The sequence below is a fragment of the Nannospalax galili genome, unplaced genomic scaffold (genome assembly GCF_000622305.1).
Source record: "Nannospalax galili isolate Female #2095 unplaced genomic scaffold, S.galili_v1.0 scaffold746, whole genome shotgun sequence".
NCBI classification, from domain to species: Eukaryota; Metazoa; Chordata; class Mammalia; order Rodentia; family Spalacidae; genus Nannospalax; species Nannospalax galili.
The window spans coordinates 216,208-232,264 of NW_008354790.1; the positions used below are offsets into that span (position 1 = coordinate 216,208).

The window sequence follows — 16,057 nt, forward strand, 5'->3', positions numbered from 1 at the left end:
TATTCAGTGGAAGGCAGGGAATGGAAAGGCAGTGTGAGGGAGGGTCCCATTAAGGACAGGAGAATCGGCGGGGGCTGCACCTGCCCTTTGTTGGTTCAGCTTTCTGCACATTCTTCCTGTCATTTGGCTCTGTCATTACTCTTCAGGCACCACAAGACATTCATTTCTCTGAATGAAAATAAATGACACCACACACTAGGCAGGAGATAAAGAATAATAAACACATTTTATTTGCCACCTCTGAAAAAAACATCTTTGACTTCCTGTCCATCCATCAGGACCTGGGCCAGGAATTTGCAGCCAAATTTACACATACACACACACACACACGCACACACACACACACACACACACACACACACACACACACACACACACACAATAAGGGGCAGAAAAGACAACAGGGCGATATTAAAAACACTTGCTGGAATCATTAGCTGAGAAGGAAGCAGAGATGGTTATCATTTCCCCTCCCTTCCAGCACTTTTAGGGAAGTAGCCAAGTGGCAAACAGATTTGAAAAGATTCTTTGTGCACATTTATTGAAACACATTCTTTAAGTAACTGGATGAGATTTTCTGTGATGCTTTCTGGCTTGTCACTCTGTGGGGTAGGTCTGTGATGGTGCCATGTGACAATTTCAGAGATTCCTAGAAGATGGTCCAGGCCAGATAAGGCGAAACCTTATGCAAACCCGAGGGTATGACTTCCCTTGATTTTGTGTGCCAGGTGTCTCCCTGGCCTCATGTTGATCCCAGTGCCTTACAGACAGACATTTGGCCACGGGGTTTCCTCTGTTCTGGAAAGATGTCAAAACATCAGCAATATGGAGTTATTTGGTTATGTGTTTCTCTGGGCTTCTGAAACTAACTTGATATTGTGTGCTTTATCTCGAGTCTGGGATCCAGGGTTTCTGAGAAGAGAGGAGCCAGATCAATGTATTAACACAAGCTAATAAGATAACTCCTTGCTGCTTTCTGGGCCATGCAATGCTCAGCGGACAACCAGAGCCTAACAGGGCTCCATGCTGTCTCCTGGAATACCCTTTAACCAGAGAATCAAATGTCTGGTTTCCTCCCTCTCTGGCTTGATTCATTGCCTCCTTGCTGGTGAGAGCAAAGTTTCAGCAAGGTCCTGTGTGGGTAAGCTCAGCCCTATCCACATGTGCTCAGCCTGCCTGGGGGCTTGTATAACCTGTCATTTCCCAGCTCGTTTCAAAGTCTCCCCAGTTGATAACTTTGATTTCTGTGAAAATATAACCCTTATAGGAAGGTGTAGGAATTTATGCTGCTGTCAGTTATTTCTACCTAATAAGCAGGTTCTGAGAGGTTTGTATGGGAGGGACAGTTATGTGTAGGAAGTCACTGGGTTTGAGAAAAAGTTGCAAAAGGAGCATGGGTAAGGGGTGGGAGCTCCAAACTTAACTTCTTGAGAGGCCCTTCCTCGAGGAGTGTCTGTTGGAGAGGGCTCTTAATAGACACAACTGATAGTGCTATTTCCTGGAACTATGGTAGACGCTGGCATGCAGAGTAGAGTAAATAAATAAGGTGGGCATCCTGTGTCTTTTTGGTGGGTGGGGTAGGTTGGTGTGGAGGTCTATGCAAAGATTTTCTAGGTATTTCTGTGTACTTGCTGTCCTCACTGACTTCCACCCAACCAGACTGAACTAAAGCCACCTGAAATTTCTTTCTTTGGGCTTCTGACACAACCCTGATGTTGGCATGGTCTGTTTGGGATGTGGTCCAGGATGTAGGGTTTCAGAGACAGAGCAGCAAGGTCAGTCTCTTCATGGAGACACCCCTGGGTAAGTCAGGTTACCCAGCAAGCTCTGGGGCACTGGCCATTCATTTCTCTCCCAGGCCTAGAGTCCTTGGTCTTAGGCATCTCTAGTGCCCTGTTGGGGTGTCTTGGTAGGGGCCAGGAACTGGGCCAGGGTTCTGGGTTCAGCATAGATGTATGCGTTGGCATCAGCGTGTGCCGCTGTCAGCTCTGAGCACCTAAAGGTCCTTCCAACCGCCAGGGCCCACATGCCTGCTTGGGAGTGCGTCTCAATCCAAGTGCGCATCATGCCACCACGTATGCACCCCTCTGCCCTACATCGCTAATGCCAGGGTGGCTCCGGGAGGTCGAGGGGACCTGGGGGTTATGCAAGCGTCCACACAGGGTGAGCTGGCCGCAGCAGTGTGTGGGGAGGCGCCCCCTGCCCCCTCTGCCGGCCGCTCTCCCTTGGTCTAGATGTCAGCCGCGAGCTCAGAGCCAGCAAGCGAGCCAGAGAGGGAGCGGCGGCGGCGGCGGCGGGCGGCTGGGAGGGGAGGTGGCGAGTCGAAGGAGGGAGGAAGGGAAGCAGGGAGGGCGGGAGGGAGGAGAGGAGGACCCAGAGAGCGCCAGGCAGCTGGAGTTTTTGCAGCGCTTGGCCGGGCTTCAATGCACAGCAGCAGCGAGCCGCGGCGGCAGCAGGCAGCCCGGGAGCTCCGGCGGCGGCCGAGCCAACGGCGGCCCCGCTCCCTGCCCCCTGCAAACTTTGAGAGCAGCCCGCCCGGGGGGCCGGGGGCGCGCCCGGGAGGCCCGGCTTGGACCACGGCCGCGCTGTTGGCCGCCGCAGCGCTCGCCGCCGCTGTCGTCGCTGCCACCACCGCAGCCCCGCGCCTCCCCGGGGGAGCAGCTCGCTACTCCCGCGGCCCCTCAGCCCCGGCCCCTGGGCACTGCCCGGCCTGTCCCCGGACAGGGGTGGGGGCAGCAGCGGCGCAGCCAGTCCTGGGCTGCCTGGGGGTGGCGGGCAGTGCCCAGGGAGGCGCGCAGAGGCTCGGAGAGCGCTCCCCGGCGGGTCCCCAACGCTCTCGCCGCGCCCGGGCAGCGGCCCGACCCGGCTAGCATGGGCGGCGCGGAGTGACGCCGCCGTGCCCGCTTGGCATCAAGGACATTCAGCCCGCGGGGGTGGGGACGAAGGGGAGACAGCCCCGCGTCGCCACCGCAGACCCCGAGAGCCACCACTGCTGCTTGGGCTCCGGGGCTGGGTGGAGGAAAGGGGTGCTTGGAATCAATCACATTTTCTGACCTTTTTGTCGGACATTACGCCCACCTTGGACGCCACAAGAGGAGCTGTCAAGCCCCGCAGACTGTGATTTGGCTCCCTCCGTTTTCCTCCGCTGCTCCCGGCTTTCCTGTGCCTCGGTGGAGTATTTGCGTTCGGGGCTGGGGCTGGAGGAGGCAGCCACACGCGCGCACACGCACACGTTCAGAGGAGGGCGAGAGGCAGAGGCACAGGCACCATCTGCAGTGTCAATGCGGCGCTCCCGCTGAAGGAGGGAACCGCGGTGCTTCCAGGTAAGGAGCAGCGGGTCGGGCGCGGGGCCAGCTGGCCAGAGCGAGCAGAGGTGTGGGTCCGGTCCGGGAGTCCTCAGCTGCCCTGGAGCCAGCCTGCTGCACACACACCAGCATATACACACACCCGCATACACACACGGGCACACACACACACACACACACACACACACACACACACACGCACGCACGCACGCACAAATGCACATAGGTGCACACCGCGCTCACGCACCTGCCCACGTCCCACCTGGACACCCGCGTAGGTGCAGCGCAGCCGGAACAGGGATTTCCCGTGTTCTTTTTCCTCTCTCTCTGAACCTAGACTTCAATCTTCCCCAGGACTTTCAGGGTGGGATTTGGTATGACTGACTCTCCTATCCACCTAGGTAGGTTAAGGGAGCTGATTTTGCAGTTTTTAGCTCCTTTCATCCCTAACTGGCTTTTTTAAAGAACGAAGTCATTGGAGGTCTTAGGAGACCCGCCCAGTGCAATCGCCACCCCGTGGCCTTTGGACACCCTGGGATTTTTATGGGAGAAAAACGGACAGATATTTGGACAGAGGTTTGGAGATTCTAGTGGCCCGGCGCGGAGGAGGAGGCCACAGAAGCGGCTGGGGCTGCAGTTTCGTTGGGCGGCGCATATGGAACAGACACTGCGTTTCCCCAGCAAGAGGCAGCATACACGCCTTTCCAAAGCGTGGCACTGCTTCCCCGGAATGCGCCGAGATTTGAGACAGGAAGGGGCTCTAACATCTTTACCATCGGGGCGCAAGTGTTCCTTGTCTAGGAAGGGTGCTGCTGTCCTTAAAGGTGGATCAAATTTAACATAGCCAGTCGCTGGTAGTCGGCAAGCCGACAGGATTTGGAGAAGCAGATTTGTGGCCAACCCCTCACCTCCCTATCCTTCCCTGGGCACATGGGAGCGGTTTTCCCCATGTGTCTCTAGCTAGCACCTGTCACTTGCCTTTTGAGGTGTCTGGGGGCAAGAATTAGGGGGGAGAGTAGAGAGAGGTATAGTTCTCCTAAGGACTTCCAGAGAAGGAAGACTGTCCTGACCACACTGGCATGCCCATTCTATAAAGCACTCCTGATTCTGGCAGCAGCCATCCCCTGGAGCCTAGTTGCTCCACAACTGCTCTGTAGAAGCCAATGGCTCAAGTTCTATTTCCCCAGAGCTTTTCCTTTCCTCCTTGGCTGGAGTTTCACAGGCTGCTCATTTTCAAACTTTTCCTAGCAGAGGTGGGAGGTGGTTGGAGTTCCAAAGGGTCTTTTCATGGTTCCCATGCTAGATTCTCAGAGCAACTGCTTTGGAGGCTCAGTTGTTACAAGGAGAATGGAAGATTCAAACAAATAGTTATTTTGGCCTCATATATATATATATATATATATATATATATATATACATGTGTATGTGTGTGTGTGTATATATATATATATATATATAAAAGAAATGTGAAAACAGTTCCAATGTTTCTATCACTAAACCTTTGTGGTGTTTTTTTTTAGGCATCCTGATAAAAATGGGATGTGCTTATATCCTCTTTATAAGATCATGTGCTCAAAGTGTCTTACAAACCTGCCAATGGGAGAAACATGTTGGAAGTCTTCCAGAAGGCGAGGGACAAGGAGCAAACATTCTTTTGAACCACGAGGCCTTAGTGCTAGGCACAGGATTCAGACTGCCTTATAAATCCTGGAGACAGGTACAGCTATAGAGGGCTTTTTTTGCACTCCCAGTTCTCTGGCTTTCAAACTTTTCTCAGCATCTGTCAAGGTCTCTGGCTAGGCTTAGGGGAGAAGAGCAGGTGCCCCCAGGAGGGAGATTGTATTCCTGCTGTGTGTGGTGTAAGCTGCCCTTTGATTGATTGAAAAGGGTAGCTGGGATAAAGCAAACCTCTCACAGTGGGGAAATGCAGTCGGAGAAGCACTATTTTCTTTTTAAGAATGGTGGGTGTGCATACATCCAGGTGTACACATGCATTCTTAGAGTCTTCCCAAATGCAGTCAGCTGGTCCATGCATGTGTGACAAGGATATCCACTTCTGACTTCTGAACTGTGGAAAAAACTGGCATGTTTCTGCATGGACACCCCTTAAGTGTGCATAGATGGGGTGGTCCCATGTACCTGTGTATGCATATGGCTGTAGCACATAGTTCGAGGTACAGCAACAGTGGATGCCTTACAGAGAAGCATTCCCTTGGGGGACCAGTGAGGGGCAGAAGGTTGGGGTAAGAGCTTCCTGAATTGCACATACATCTTCCCCAAAGGCCTCTGCTCCTTCTTCCCTTTCTCGTATATTTACAGCTTCAGGATCTGTCATTTTAATGCAAAGTCAACTGTTCTTATGCTGGTTGGAAGGTAAACATCAGGGTTCAAAGAAATCCCACTTTCTTCACTTGCCATTGGGTACCAATGTGGTTTCTAGGACCAGGTAGGTAGTAATGAACATCTGTGTAAAGCTGGGAGTGTATGTATTTCTTTCTTTTTTGCTTAGTCCTGGCCATAGTGTCCTCTCTCTGTCACTCTTCTATGGTCTTTTTAAGCTCTGTGGTTCTCATTGGAAGGCAGTCAGCATATATTAGAAAAGGCCCAGCCATGAATGCTTCTTTTGGTCCAACCCTCATTATGGCTGGAGTTGTTCTGGAAGCTGTCCTGTGAGCCCTAGGCATTGTCACCCATAAGCTTCCCCTTCACTTCATCCTGCATGCCTAAGGAAGCTCTCTGAGTATCTCCAGAAGGAATCCTAGGCAGCCAACTTGTTTCCTTTTTCCTTTCCTGTGTCTCTATTCTCTTGCTTCAGCTCTGCTTCCTGTAGACAGGGAAATCTGCAGGGCAGAATCTGCCTACGCTTGGCCTGTAGATCCTTTGAATCATGAGAAGGACTGCTGGGGATTAAGTGGGGGCTTTCTTTGGCGGCAACTGCCTGCCTTGAGGAGAGAGCTCAGGGGGGTGGGTTAGTAACTGCTCTGAGCTCGCAGGTATCACCAGGCTTTGATGCAAGTGTCTCTCCTCTCAGCCAGCTAGGGGGCATTTTGCCCATTCTCACCAGAGAAGGCACTGCACAGACAATGCACATAGGAGACCTGTTGGAGTGGCCCTCTGACTGGCCATGATGGGGTGGAGGCAATACTGTGAACCTACTGTGGTCTTGGCTCTGATTACTTACAACAGATGTGCCACCCTCTCCTCCCCTCTTATTTGTGTCCAGTACTACCTGATGGGAAACTGGTTCAGACCCCGAGTAATTGAACAGGGTTCACTTCTCTCCCTTGACACCCGCTTTCCTCCTCCTTCAAAGCTCCATTCCTCTCCCCTCCCTACTTGCTAATCCACCTCCCGGCTGGCTTTGTGCACACATCCGCCAGCCCATTCGCCCTCAAATTTGCGGCACTCCAAGAAATCAATATAACATGAATTTAACGACAGCTGGATGATTAAGTGTTATTTATATTTAAGAGCGGCATTTAAAAAAGACGTTGTGCTAATAAATCAAAGGGCTGTTTGGGAGATGCACATGATTAGGGTAATTGCCCTGGAGGCTCCATTGAGCAGTGCTTGGTCCACACCGAGCGGTGCAGACACTGTCTCTTTAAAAGCTTATCCTCTCACCTCCCTCCCCTAACACCCACCCTATCCTCTCTCACTGTCCAGACTTACTCTCTGGTCTCCTAGCTTCCCTGGCTACAGCATCTAGTTTGACAGGAAGGTGGAGCCATCGAGGAGACAGAAAGGGGCTCTGCTGCTAAGTGGAAAGAGGTGGATCTTAAAAGGAAAGGCAGGCAGGGGTCCTAATTCCCTACTGGAGGCCTTGTTCTGGAAGGGAGAGGTTGTTTCTCTACTTGTTATGAAGCAGCTTGGCAGAATAGCTTCCTGTGTGAGGACCCTTGGTCCTATGATCATGTGGCATCAGCCTCCCCAGGGAAGTGATTGGGGGGACATTAGTATTGGTTTAGCCCTTATGAAAACATTGGAATGGAAAATAATAGCAATTAATGCTGATAGTAGTGACCAGTGTTTATGGAGCTCTTCCTTTGATCTCACATCATTTAAGTATCCTACATGGGGTTACCTGTTTATTTCTCATAAATACCAAGACAGCCAATGGCTATTGCTATCCCTGTTTCCAAAGCCTCCAAAAGGAAATGAGATGAGGGGGGTTAAGGACTTCGTCCAAGGTCACACAGCCACCAAGTGGTGGAACCAAGTCTCAGCACTCAGCAGTCTGACTTGGCTTCTTGTGACCAAGCTGTTTGCCACCTGAGAATGGTGCTCGGCATGTTGCCGCCCTTTGGAAAGTGAGTGGGAGAGTGTGGTAGGGGACCTACTTTCTCCTTTGGGTTATCTCTAAACCTAGGCAAATTTCTCTATTTTTTTGAACCTCAGTTTCCCCATTCGTCAAGTGGGTGGTGTTTTATCCTTGACTGATTGCGGATTGGAAGGTTGCATGGATATTTCTATCAGGACTTTTAGCTCTAAGGATACTGTTACTTCATTTGGAAATTCCTATTTTTCTCCTTGGGAAAAAGGAAAAGGCTGTGGCTGAAGGAAAGAGTGAAGTCTCCATCTTTGCTTTGGATTCTGGGAGGCTCTAGAGATAGTAGGAATCTTGGTTTCTCTAGTGACTATTTCAAGTTGTTGATATTGTGGAAGTGACACTTTCTCACTGAATGCTGAAAGTGGATATTGTGGATCACCATTTGATGGCATAAGAACTTAGGCTGAGATGATGGTTTCAGTGAGATGTCCCAGCCCCCAGGTTGCTAAGCAACAGATGGCCAGTTCACTTTTTGGCAAAGATTTTTACTATGGCACTGCTCCTAGGTGGTGCTCCATAGTTGTTATTTCATTCATTCACTAGCTCAAAGGGTCTAAGTTTGCTGATCCAGGGGCAAGGAAAATGTCATGTCACGTTAAGTGGAAGTTGGTGTCAATGACTTGCATAGGAAGAGTGATCATATAGGTGTAGTGAGATTTGGACTGGTCCTCCTGTAAGAATAGAGAAAGTAAAGAAGGTGGAAAGGATATAGTACAAAAGGAGTCACTAGGAATCACATTGTAATGCTAAAAGTTATACAAGTAGGGCCCTGAGGGAGGCTGTGAACCATGCTGGGTGCTGTCCCACCCAAAGCCTAGGCTCTGTAGATTCAGTACCTCTGGTCTGAATATTTTAGGGGACAGCCACATGTAAGGCTCTGGTGGTTAGGGATTTTCCCTTGGTAACTTTCAAAAGACAAGTTTTTATTTCATGGACTATATATTTTGATTTTCCTCTTCACTGTGAAGAGAAAGCTATGCAAAACTTGGAGTCGCTAGAAAGAGCATGCTTAGAATTTCATCACCTCCCCACTGGGGAAGAGTAGAAAACACAGAAACTACTCAGACTTAAACCAACAAGTGTCCCTCAGTGCTGAGGCATCCTAGGAGCCTGGGGCTGTAAGCTAGGATCTTTACTCCCCTGCATGGTGCCTCTCTATGAACCAGGATTCACAACAGCAAATTGGATCACTAGCTAAGAGGATCTTGTCTCCACAGTCAATGCACTGAACCCAGCCTTAGTGCAATCAATTCCCCAGGTCTTACAAGGAAGAGTCTTTTCATTATCCAGATGGGGAAAGGAGCAATTGAAGACGAGGTCACCAGAAACTGAGGAAGGAAAACTAAGCAATTGGAAGTCTTTCCTGGTCATCACTGCAGCAGATCAGCTTCTGCCTGACATACCATGGAACTCTTCTTGAGTGAGCCCAGTTTACTTCTCACAGGCCAGTAAGGTGCCTAGAACTAGAAGGTGAAGAAATCAGTCTTTGGATTTGTCTCAAAGGTCAAGAGGAGCGAAAGTACACAAAGCAGAGTTGGTGAATTATTTCTTTTAGCATGGGGTTGGGGATGTTGTGGTAACAGGCAGCGGATGTTCTATTGAACCAGTCCGCATGGCATGTCAAATTGCAGGGATCATGAACTTCATTTTCTTCCTCTCCATTTCAGACTTGGTCCCTAAAGGTAATGCTGACAAGAGAACAGAGTTTCTCAAAGTCCATTCTGTGGTTGTGTAAAAGGTGTTAGACACACAAAAGTTGCCATGTCTATCTAGTAAATTTGAAAGACTCTAGGTGTAGAAGGCAAAAGAATTTCTTGCTGTGAGATTTCTTAAAGACTTTAACATACCAGCATGTTACACTGTGGCATAACCCTGGAATCCATGAAGAGCTAAGATAAGCACTTTTATACATATACCTGTGAATGTCTACATGGTTTTCTGTGTATGTGTGCATACATGTTCATATGTACGTGCATCTGTGTGCTTGTGTGTGTGGAGGCCAGAGGTCAGTGTTGGGAGACTTTTTTCATTTGCTCTTCACCCTAAGTTTTTGCAACAAGGTCTCTCACTAAACCTTGAGATTGCCAATTCAGTTAGATTGGCTGGCCAGCAGGCTTGCAGGATCCTCTTACCCGCCTCCTCAGTGCTGGGATTACAGGTGCATGTTTCTGTGTCTGATTTTTTTACATGGGTACTGGAAATTAAACTCAGGTCTTCAAGCTTGTGCTCCAAGCACTTTACTGATTGAACCACCTCTGCAGGCCACATGTTTTCTCATGTCGTTATTATAGACTGAATAATTTTAGCTAAACTATTACATTGACCAAGTTCTGGATTCTAGTGACTGTGAGGTCTCCAGATTCTTAGGCAGAATTGCAGCAGGTGAGCCAACCATCCACCTCCAGCCTCAGTATCTGCCCAGCCATCTCCACGCCCTAGCCTGCTCTTTGTCCTTCCAAGGCAGTAAAACTTCTCAGGCATGTGGACATTTTCTTAGGTTTATACATGATTCCTGTCCAAATGGCAGGTTTTAGATACAAGCAAATGTAAATAATCCCAACATGGCCACTTACCAACTAAGGAATCTTGGAAAATCATCTTATGTTTCAATAATATCAGTTACAAAATTGAAGGGTTTGATCTAGACCAGTGATTTTTTAAAAAGCAATTAATATGGAAGTGGTAGAAGTCCTTATTCAGTGAAATTTTATATGGAATTCTAGCGTACAAAGGAGATGGGGAAGCCTGTGCTTGGGCCTGACCCTGTCTTTCCCTCATCTCCAATCTCAGCCTAGCTTTCCTGGAAGCTTATGTGATGTCACTTTACTGGGAAGTACAGGTGAAGGGAAAGAGGGGGAAAGACAGGGAAGGGAAATGAATTGTGTACTGCTAGGCTAGCCGTAGTTTCCAGTGAAACCTTGCTGCTTCTCAGCCACTCAGCACGTACCTAGAGGCACTCCATGGCAACATGGAGTCCCAGAAGTGTCTACAGGACAGGCACAGTCAGGGGTACCTCTGATGGTCTTTGCTGCCTACAGTAGCTCAGTGGCACAGGCCAGTCTACCAGGCGCCAATCCCTTATGATGCACTCTGTAATCAGGACCAGGGTATGGACCTCTGTGGTTCCTCTTATGATACCTGAAGGTGGGAACTTGCAGGAGTCTGTCCTTTGCTCTGAAGGAGAAAAGACAGTGAGAGCTTTAGGATAAGAGAAGGGACCACATGGTGGAAAGCTGGAAGAATGGGTGAAGCTGGAAAATGGGTAGGGGCAGATGGATCTGGGCAAGTGCATCAATTTGGAGTTTCATGTAAGGACCATGTGGCTTTTCAAGGCTGACTCTAGACAGTGAGGCAAGGAGGGATTATCTGATAAAGACACCCCTCTCTTAAATGCATGGAGTTGTGGCAGCATTAGTTAACCACACTGTGGGTCACCCAACTTACAGCCCCATTAAAAATAAATGCTGACATTTCTTAGGGCTGTTACTATATTGTTTTGCTCCTATCACTGAAAATTTTTTTGTTACTTATAATTGAATAGTAGTGATAAAATTATTAAGTTGGTCATATTAAAAATAAAAAGAGGTACTTGTCAGATATCAAGACGGTTTTCTAACTTTGGGGCATATTAGCCCCAGGAGTGCCTACCACAGAGTGATGTGGGAATGTTCCAGGCCCTTCTGCTCACGTGAGCTAAATGGCATAGCTACTGGAAAGCAGAGGATGGAAGCAGATGACCTGGGCCACCCTCCTAGTTTTAAGTCCTGTTATGAGCACTGAAATATGGTGCATCAGTGGACATTTCTGCATAAAATATTCCTGTAAGTTGTTGCCTCTCACCAGTTCTGTCCTCTCTGACATTAATTTTTTTTTTTTTATTTTTTATAACTACTCTTGTACTTTGTCGCTCTTCTCAGGTCAAGCTGGGCAAAGGCCCCATGATCATACTGTGTTTGTGACCTCTCTCAGCTCTCTTCTCCATTAGAGGCTGACCTGTCTTCCTCTTCTAAATGTGCTTGCCTGCAACCACTGACTGATGTGAGCAACTCACTGGCACAGAGACTTGGGTCTGCAGAGCTCATCTGCCTGAGGGTTCGGTGCTCCATCCCTCAGGGTAGGGCCAGCCTCTGCTTAAAACCATGTCTTGTGCAATCAGGAACTCCATTCGCTCTTTTTTCATAATGACAAAGAAGCTGTTGCCGGCAGGGGCAGTGATGACAATTGAAATGATGTACAACCTGCTCTCTGTATCCACGGGTTCCACATCTGTGGATTCAACTAACTGTGCATTGAGAGTATTAAAAACAATTGTGTTTGTGATGTATATGTACAGACTTTTTTCCTTGTCATTAGACCTTATACAATACAGAATAACAACTGTTTACATACCATTTCCATTGTTTTCCATTGTATTAGTTGTTATATCTAATAGAGAGATAATGTAAAGCATACAGGAAGGTATGCCTATGCTATATACAAATATCTCACCATTGTATATAAGAATCTTAAATATCTGCAGAGTATGCTATGCATGAGGTAGGGTGTGGTACTGGGACCAGTTGCCTGCAGATGCCAAAGGATGACTATATTTCCTGATGCCTTAGAATGAGAGGAACCATCTCATACTTCTCTTATACTCAGCCCAACCCAAAACATATCTTCTTGAGGTGATCAATAAATATTTGCTGAATGTGTACTATGGGGGTAGGCAGGGTCCAGTGGGCTCTTAACCTCGAAAGACATAGAATCAAAATTTTGCTTTCTGTGTGAAACTGACTGTGGGTTAGGTACTGATAGAGTGGAATGGCCAAGCTAATTTACCCAGAGCTTTTGAAAGCCTGGATTCCCCTTCCTTCTGCCCACTCCCACCCCCATGAAAAATTACATGGCCAAATTCTGTAGATATGTTTTGTGTGCTCCTGTTCTCAAGGAACATACTGAAGGTGAAGGAGGCTTAGGGAGAAACTTGTTTATTCTTAGCCAAATGTTTTTCAGCTTATTGGACAGTAGGATCCTTTTGTGTATTTAAACCTACTGACATCTCCTGGAATGAGAGTTCTGTTTGATAGAAAGCATTTGGGGGCTAGGGATCTAGTTCAGTGGTAGAGTATTTGCCACCTTGTATAAGGCCCTTGGTTTGATCCATACCAACACAGAGAGAGTAGGGAAAGGGGGAGAGAGAATGAAGAAAAGAGGAAAGCATTTTATGAGACACTTTCAAGTTTAAATTAGCTTGGAGGGGAAGTATGAGAAAGATGAATTCACTGTATTGGTAAAGTGAAGACTTGTGAGGTCCAACTTTCAGAGGTGTCACCTGCCTCTTGTTCATGTCATTTACTTTTGAGAGACTCAGAAATGACTGTGAATTATCATCAAACTCCAGTGACTGTGGCTATGCAATCTGCCAGCAGGCACCCACTTTCTATAGGGACTGTTTTCAGAAGTGTGAACGCAGCTCTGGCAGATTGTGGACTTGTTTCCAACAAGCAGCACTTTTCTGTTGCACATCATCGATCAAGGTGGATGTTTGGGAAACATATGAATAATGACACTCACCTTCTTCATTTTTCCCCAGTTGCACTTATTGAATAACAGGCCTCAATATAACTGACAAAGATAAATGATCTTTATCAAATTAACAAAGGAGGCTTGAATGATTAAGACACAGCTTCCTAAATTTTGAATGACTGAAACCAATTTTCTCCTGGGGTGAGGGAGTGGGGGACTTTTGCTCTTCTAAAGGGGACTGAACGTTAGTAATTTGACTGTAAATTCATGGCTTTCAAAATGCCATAGTGACCCAGAGAGTGAAATTGTGCATTTCCCATGAAACGCTGTTTTTTACCACCTGGTACTCATTTTCTATAGGTAAATGATGAGAGAGAGAGAGAGAGAGAGAGAGAGAGAGAGAGAGAGAGAGGAGAGAAAGAGGAGAGAAAGAGGAGACACACAGAGAGAGACAGAGATAGTGATAGAGATACAGAGAGAGGGATCCAGAGACAGAGAGAAACAAAGAGACAGAGGCATGAACTACGAACTGAAGTTCCCTGGAAGCACCATACCTATATTGAAGACTGTAGACTCACTGACTGTTTTTTGTGATGTGAGTTGGAACATTGGCAACATTGGCAGACGAAGAGTCAAAATCATCGAATCATCTAGAGTTATCTTTAGTCCTTTACATAGCTATTTATTGTTCACCTCTGTTTTTAAACTATTGCATTTGGAGTATATTCTTAGCAGACTACTAGCTTTTACTAACCCAAAAGCTAAAGATGCCATCAGATAGCATCTGAGAGTTTTTCTCACTTGTCTGTGGTCTCCACCAGTGTAGTTGGTAAATGCCTTACCTTAGACTCTCTTTAGATCTGTGACTATTAAGGTTCAGGCACTTCCACAGTGGATCATGCCATTTGGGGCAACCTACATCTGTGTTCCCAGGCCATGATCACTCATGTTTGCCTCAGTAAAAACTATCTCCCAGCCAGGTGTGGTGGCACACGCCTTTAATTCTAGCATTTGGGAGGCAGAGGCAGGTGGGTCTTTGTGAGTTCAAGGCCAGCCTGGTCTACAGAGCGAGCTCCAGGCCAGCTGGGGCTAAAAGTCTCAAAAAGACCCCCCCCCAAAAAAAAAACCAACAAACAAAAACAAACAAATCTATCTCCTGTTCCCTTAGGAGTGAGAGCTGTATTTTGCATTAAAAAGGGTACCACTCCAGTGATACTTGCTTTGGGTTTCCTGGGGACACCAGCTAATTACCCACTTGCTCATTTATTGGGCCTCCAGTACCCTCTGTCTAAGCATAACAGTTGCTAGAACACACTTACTGACAAAATTCCCCCGATGCCCATTCATAAAGCATTGCACTGGTGATTCTATCAGCATTAAACTGTTTGGTGACTGAGTTTAGAATTATAGGAATCGGAGAAATGAATTAGCAGTAAATCAAGTCCCAGCTGAGTTCAAACCCAACTGCAGTGAGTTTTGAATTAAAAATATCTTGCTCTGATGAAGCAGTTGTAAGTCAAACACTGGAGTTCTGTCGCTCTTGACTTTGGGAAAGTGCGGCAGCCACCTTTTGAAAAGGAAAACCTGACAACGGCTAGTATTGATTCCCAGCCATGCTGGGAGAGTGCCTCTTCATTTCATTTCTTCCTCACAAACTGTTGGCTTTCTCTCTCTCTCTTTCTTTTATTAAAAAATCCTATTTACAGGGATACAGCAGAGCATTGGGAAGAGGGCAGGTGGAAGAGGGCTCAGACCCACGGGGGACTATTCATTATACCTTCTTGGGTCCTGCTCACACTGGGTCTTGGGGAAGGGGAATCTGGGACTTCAGGTGGTGTCCTGTGGTTTATTTTCCTGCTTCGGCCATATTTGATTTTTCTTTCTGGAGGATCAGCACAGACAGAAAAACAACAAAGAGAAGACTTCAAGGAGGCAGCAAAGACTGTCGTGTTGCAGTGACAATTGCAGTGTAATAGGAAATCACTTATGTAAGTTATGGGAATGGAGCGTGTCAGAAATGTGGCTATAGCTTCTCCAGGCTGATTCCCCACCCATGCAAAATAATCCTGAGGTTTTCATTTTCAGAGCAATTGAAGAAGTATTATGTGCTGGCCAGGGAATACGGCTGCCTAGCTTCAATTCCTGGATCTGCTGAGTATCTTCTGGGAATACTCTGAAGATACTTCTGAGTTCTCTCTGGGATAGGCCTCTATTTCTCTTTCTTTTTGTCCCCTACCTGTACCCTGGGAGGATGAATGTGGTCATACATGTAAAAGGCCTGACTTCAGAAGGCAGATTCTACTTACACACAAGGTCAGGGAAAATCAAGACAGGGCAAAGGAGCTAGGCTTCTCACCACGGTACCTTTAGCAACTCCCTGTGCTTGCTGATCTGGTGAAGATCTATACAGGGATAGAAGCCACTTACCCAGGGTCAGAAAGAACAGTGCAACTGGCATAGCAGGTGAGAGAGGGAGGGGAGGGTTAGCACAGGAGACAGGGGCCTGGGCAGGGTGCGTGGGAGAGCTGTGTCTCAAACTTTAAAAAAAATTTATTTTTTTAAATTTTATATGTATGAATGTATTACCTACATGTATGTAAGTGCATTCTTGTTGTACAACGCCCGAGGATCTCCCTGGAACTGGAGTTACAGATGATTGTTAGCTGCCATGTGGGTGCTGGGAATTAAACCTGGGTCCTCTGCAAGAGCAGCCAGTGCTCTTAACCTCTGAGTCATCTCTCCAACCCCCTGTGTCTCAATCTTGATCATTGTAGGTTAAGCTGGGGAATTTGGAGAAGGAAAAGGGGCAAGATTTCCCTGGATGCCTGCTTTTCACTGTGTTCTATCCAAATATATTTACATATTTTAGTTACAGAGGTTTGTTGTGATTCTATGGAAGATTTAACTAACTAAT

The 16,057-nt window shown here is 47.4% G+C and overlaps 1 protein-coding gene across 2 annotated transcripts in view; it reads left to right on the plus strand.

The window, feature by feature from the left end:
• Window positions 1-2,436: 2,436 nt before the first annotated feature.
• Plxna4 (plexin A4) overlaps window positions 2,437-16,057 on the plus strand; it is a 461,715-nt gene continuing 448,094 nt past the window's right edge. The window contains exon 1 of one of the 2 annotated variants that reach the window (XM_017802882.2): window positions 2,437-3,323. The gene's annotated coding sequence lies outside the window, so the exon portion shown is untranslated. The remainder of the gene's footprint in view (window positions 3,324-16,057) is intronic. The other variant, XM_029555453.1, reaches the window with a different exon arrangement.